Genomic DNA, 6,000 nt, shown 5'->3' on the forward strand with positions numbered 1-6,000 from the left:
CGAGGAAGGTGTAGACTGCGATGAGGTCACCCCTCGGCCTTCCCTTCTCCAAGCTGAACAAACCAAGTGACCTCAGCCGCTCCCCTAAGTCTTGCCTCGGAGACCTCTCGCCATCTCGGTCGCCCTCCTCCGCGCACGCTCCGAGAGCGTGGTTCGGCAGCACCGCTCTCGACTGGAACCTAACGCTGCACGTAACTCAGCTGAGTGGAAAGGAAATGACAGGCTAAAGGGCCAAATACACGATTTAAGGCAGCCGCAACGATGGCAGATGTCTGTCCGTAGCCCTTCTATTTATTTCACAGCGCTCCTGCGTATCAAACGAACGGTACCAGAATAGAAAAGGTATACAGCGTGGCCATGTTACCCCTCGGGGAGGACGGCGAAAGGAGAGAAGATCTAGAAAGAGGAAGCAGCTGGTACTTCACTTTTGGTAACAGAATTAACATCAACATGTTCCTTCCCTTTGAAATTGAAAACGCCACCCAATTCTCTGCCACTGTTGACCACCGACACTTGTAAATTTCTAGTGAAACACCTGAGGAAAACAAAGTTTCAGGTCCCTGGCTAGGGGAAGAAACCAGGCAAGCACCACCGTTCCTTCTCCCCGACAACACTAGCAAAAAAAAACCAGCTGCTGGGGGTGAGCGTTCCTCCGAAAGAAAAATCAGGTGAGAAACCGCATTTTTATTTTCAGCTTACCTACAGGATAAATGTCTTTGTAGTTGTTTCTGCCACAGATGCTACAAAACGCGTAAACTGCACAAAGATTGTTTTGTAACTGACCTAAGGTTCAGTACGAAAAGCTACCTAAAGGAGTACGCAAAGTCTCACTCATCAACAATTATCTGACCCTGTTTCATATTAAAAAAAAAAGTAATGCTAATCACACAGACAAGCCCAAGAACCCTCAACATGAGAATCTTTCTGTTCAGCCGGAGGCAGAACGAGTACTTACCACGGGCATCCTCATCTGGCTCTCCGCTGCTAGCAGAGCGGCACGCCAACGCTGTCCGGTACACGCCGTAGTACGCCTAGTTGCTTCTATGTATTTACCGCCGCCTGATTTGATACTCTCACAAAGAGATCGATGAAAAAGCCACCCTTTCTTTGAAAAAAATAAAAACCAAAACCACACAGTTAAGGAACGGTAGGCGAATGTATTTCTAAATCATAACCCACGGCTTGCAGGCAGACCAAGAGCAGCTCTGACGATGCGATACGCTCATCAAACATCTTTCACGCCGGAATAACAGATGTACTCCTTTACCACGGGACGCATCCGGCACAGGGACAAATTTCATGCTGTTTTTGTCACACGACCGTTCTTCTGCACCAGCCAGTGGGTTCAGAATTAAGGACGGGACAAGCTAAATGCTCACACGAGCCTCCTATCCGTAAGAAACTATAAAAATAGAAAAAAAAACTTCCATGTTTTAGATCGCGTTGCCTTAGGGACTGCCTCCTTCAAAGCCTGCCTGTTGGGGGGGAGTGGGGGGGGGTTGGGGTGCGTGTGCGCACACGCACGCGCGTGAGGCGTGGAAATCGGTCACAGAATTCAGTTGCCTAACGAGAGACGGCCCTTCTCCTCGCAAGGCAAACGTTTCAAAACATCGTACTCTTTTCCGATTTTACTGGCTGATACTAGGGTTGCCCTACCAGCATGAGTTGGAGACCCGTCCCTCTGGGTCCGTGTGACACCAAATTAAATATTCTGCAAGTAACCGAGGAGATGGAAAGTAAGCTAAGATACTCTCTGCCGTACAACGTTTGTTCGCCATCGTCCCCGAGGGAATCGCACAAAGCCCACGCTTGCTGAACCGGTACGTCGGAGGCCCTACGGGAAACGGCGCTGACGTTTCGCCAAGCTCTTCTCCTGTCAAGAAGAGGACCTTTTCTGCGGCATCCCTATTGGCGTTCGGCCTGCTTTCGGCCCATTCTGGCAGGTCAGCTTTCAGAGAAAGCCTGAGATTTCAAACCGCCAAGCAACATTCACGATTCTTGCTCTCTGACTACGGGGAATTTCAGCGAATCGGAATGCTACTTAGAGCCACGTTCCGGGTCTGTTTCGCCGCAAACCAAATATCTAAGCCACGGACCGGGCGCCCATAGAAAAATCACTTTAAAAGATTAAAGACAAGCACAGTGCTCACTTTTCTGAAATTTCTTCCAGTAGCGCCATCAATTTAGTGGCCGAACCCAGCCGTCGAAATTCCGGTGCAACGGAGCGAGCAGGAACGTGTCCGTGCCGCTCTTCCCTGGCCACGGAGCCTTCCGCTCTACCTGTTACTGCGAATGTACGGAGCATCGGCGCAGCGGCACCTGTGCAATAACGCACCGCCCACAGCTATACAGAAGAAGAATCTGAGACGACGGTAGAAGACCCCAGACCAAAAGTCACCGCGGGACTAAGGGACGCGCGGACAGCGCGCAAGGGGCGGGTGTCCGGGACCCAAGCGTGTAACGGCCCCGGGATTTCTTTGTTCCGGGTCCCTCTCTTTGGAGGCGCCCCGCCCGGGCCGATCCCGCTGCTGCACCTTTCAGTTACGTTAATTATTTTACAAAATCCGACACCCGGAGACTGCTGCCAACAGCCTCGGGTCGAGCCCGAAGGAGGAGGAGGAGGAAGCGCGCCCGAGAAGAAGCATGCGCGCGACACTGTGAACGGGGTGCGAACGCTGGGGCGGCAGCTGCTCCTCCTCAAACAGAGACAGAGAGAGAAAGAAAAGGGGGAAAGCCACAGGGTACAGAGGGCGGAAGTGGAAAAGAGGGGCCGGGAGCCGGACAGAGAGAGGTGGAGAAAGAGGCCCTCGGAAGGGAAGGGACGGGCTGAGGGGCAGAGGGGGACTTGCTGGCGCCAGGTTTGCGGTTCCACCCAATAATCGTAAAGGTCTCTGCCAACCTCGACGATTCGGTCGCTTTAAAAAACAATCGGGATCTCGAGGCGGACCGAGAGACGGAGAATATAAAAATGGTCGCGGCTAAGAGGGAAGAGAGGGAGAAATCGCGAGACAGGGAGAGGCAAGCCGGGCAGGGGAAAAAGTCCCGACAGGCTTCTGCAGTGACAGGGAGGAATTGAAAATTTGAGCGAGGGAGCTGGACAGAGAGAGAGACAGGGAAAGGTAAGACGGTGGCGAGCTACCGGGCAGAGAAGCAGAGTTTAAAGCCGGGGACCAGGAGAGGGACAGAGAGGGAAGGAGAAAGGAACGAAGGGACGGGCTGCGGGGCAGACAGGGAGGAAGGAAGGAAGAAAGAAAGAGGGACAGGGAGCCAGACGAACCGCGACGGGGAAAGAAAAAGGTACCGACGGGCTAGGAGGCAGAGAGGGGAGACTTTAGAAAAACAGGGACGGGGAGCGAGACGGAGAAAAGGAACCGTAGCGACGGGTGCCGGGACAGAGAGGCGGGCCTTCAAAACGAGGGGCAGGGAAGAGGCTCAAGAGGGACAGAGAAAGAGAGAGACTCACGATGACTTGCTACGGAGCCGAGAAGGAAGACCTCGAACAACAGGAACGAGGAGCCGCACAGAGAGAGCCAGAGATGGCAGAAATACCGACGGGCTACAGGACTGAGGGGGAGGAATGCAGAAACAGTGGCTGGGGGCCGGACAGAGAGACAGGGAGAGAGAGAAGGAAACAATAACCACGGGCTACGGGGCAGAGAGAGCGAGGACCTAAAAAAGGTGGGGACAGGCAGCCCGTCAGAGCGAGATGGAAAAAGAACATAGCGGGGAGCAGAAAGCAAACCAAAAAACCCCACAGCGGGGTGGGAAAGGGAGGGGGGCAGAGGAGGGCCCGCGACGCAGAGGAGAGGCGATGGGGCCCCGCGGGCCCAGGACTCACCGCAGCTCTGGCTCTCGGCGCTGCCGGGAGAGCTTGCCAGCGCAGACACTTCTTTCTCCTGCTCTCCGCCTTTCCTTTGCTGTCACTCCGGTCGCTCGGCTGTCCTCCGCCTAAGAGGATACACGGGTGTCTTACAGCTCCGAGGAGACGAGTCTGCCTAGATGAGTAGCCTGCCTCCCTGCCTCCCTCCCTCCCTCGGTACGTGGCCGCACCGTACTTTGGGTTATGCGTGGTGACCCTGCGGTGCCCGTCGGCAGCCTGACCTGCCGCGGAGCGCAACGAGGGATCTTTCCTCACCCGGCAAGGCAGGCGCTCTCTTGCCTGCAGCGGGAGGCAGCTGCCGGCCGGAGAGCCTTCCATCTCTTCTTCTTCACCTTTCTCTGGCCATTCCAGCTTCCCTTAGGGCAGCTCCTGTCCACGGCCGGTAAGCGCTCCGCCGCCTGTCCCTTTTCGCCCCCACGCCACGAGGCGAGCCAGGCCAGGCACAGGCGAGGCGGGTGCAGTCGACGGCATCCCCAAGGGAGGGATGGGCAACCACGTCCTCAGCGCGGCCTGGGAGAGGGAAAGAAAAAGCAGTGGCCGTTACTACCAGAGATCGGCCCTGGCCGGAGACCCTCCTCCTTCTGCAGGGCCTTCCGGAGACGCCGCTCTTTCCCCGCGCTGCTGCTGCCAGCACCCCCGTTCAGGAAGAAAGCGGCACAGGCAAGGGCCAGCTTGCCGCCTTCACGCCAGGGCTCGGGGCGGCCTGGGGCTGCCGGACAGGCTTCCGGAGAGTCCGACCGGTAGCGCTCGTCTCGGGACACCGGGCGACGCCTCACCGCGCGCGCGTGCTCTCGTAGCATGGCCGCACCGCTGCTCGGGAGCGGCTGGAAGCCTGCAGAAAACCACTTGAAACCAGCAAAAAAAACCCCTCAACCTCGCGCTCCTGCGAGAGCAAGTCGGGCTCACCGGCAGCCAGGTCCGCGAAAACGACGCCTCCCGGCACGCACTGGCAAGCGCCGCGTGGCAGCCATTAGAGTGCCGTAAGACTACACTTCCCAGCGTGCTCCGGGGAGCCAATATGGCCGACCAGCAGCCACGTACCCCAAGACTGCAACTCCCGGCGTTCGCGAGAGGCAGCCTTCCACGCTTCCTGACCCTGCGGGGACACCGTCCCGTGCCCTCACCCGAAAGCCGACTCACCCGAAAGCCCCACCGAGCCGCGATGGCAGCCCCGAGCTCCGCAGCGCGGCTCCGGGCTGGACCCCCCCCCCGCCCCCACCTCCCCTCAGCCACCTCCGAAAGGCGCGGACGCGCGCCGGCTCCAGGCAGCCCCTGCCTCCCGGCTCCAGACGGTCTCTCCGCCCGGTTCCGACACGGCGCGCACCTCCCCCCCCACCCGCCGCACGAATCCGGGCAGCGCCCCTCCCCTCTGTGACATGGATACCGCCCTCCTCGGGGCTTTCCCCGGGACCCGCCGGTCCATCCCGCTGCCCCACTCACCTTCTCCCTCCGTGCAGCCGCAGCCCAGCGACGTCTCCGCTCCTCCCTCGGCTCACAACAGCCTCTGCACACCGGCTGCCGGCAGGCGGTTCAGGGGAGGAGCCGCAGCGCTGCACTGCGCATGCACGGCTCAGACGCTGCAGTACCGAAATTTGATCGCCAGGAGGCAGCACCGAGGGAACAAGCGATGCGAACTGCGTGAGGGGCGGGGTTTGGCGTGCAAAGGGGCGGAGTTCTCGTGAGGGGCGCAGCTTGGTGTGCGTGGGGGCGGAGTTTTGGTGAGGGGCGGGGCTTGGCGTGCGTCTTAGCAGCTCTCTAGCCATTTTCGAGATTCAAGCCTCAAAACTGCAACCGTCCGGGCCCTGCTCCCAGGCGAAACCTCCCAGCCCCGAATGCTCTGTCTTTCCTGAAACCTCTACCATGGCCCCATTCACAGCCCTACTAACCCTGGAGCTGCACGCTCCTTTAGGCATCCAGAAACTACGACGTGAGATGAAGCGGATCGCTGTCCGTTGCCTCACTTCAGCCGTCAAAACTGCAAATTTCCGGGCCCTGCTCCCAGGCGACACCTGCCCGCCCCAAATGCTGTGTCTTTCCTGAAACCTCTACCATGGCCCCATTCACAGCCTTACTAATCCTGGAGCTGCAGGCTCCTCTAGGCAGCCAAAAACACCGACATG

At 58.3% G+C, this 6,000-nt stretch overlaps 1 long non-coding RNA gene across 1 annotated transcript; it reads right to left on the reverse strand.

The window, feature by feature from the left end:
• Positions 1-3,837: 3,837 nt before the first annotated feature.
• On the reverse strand, positions 3,838-5,412 carry LOC129200870 (uncharacterized). Its single transcript, XR_008575146.1, has 3 exons — positions 5,321-5,412; positions 4,136-4,390; positions 3,838-3,948 (listed from the first exon to the last, which is right to left on the reverse strand). It is a non-coding gene; the product is annotated as an uncharacterized LOC129200870 (long non-coding RNA).
• Between the last annotated feature and the right edge of the window lie 588 nt (positions 5,413-6,000).

This window comes from Grus americana, unplaced genomic scaffold (assembly GCF_028858705.1).
Source record: "Grus americana isolate bGruAme1 unplaced genomic scaffold, bGruAme1.mat scaffold_594, whole genome shotgun sequence".
NCBI lineage: Eukaryota > Metazoa > Chordata > Aves > Gruiformes > Gruidae > Grus > Grus americana.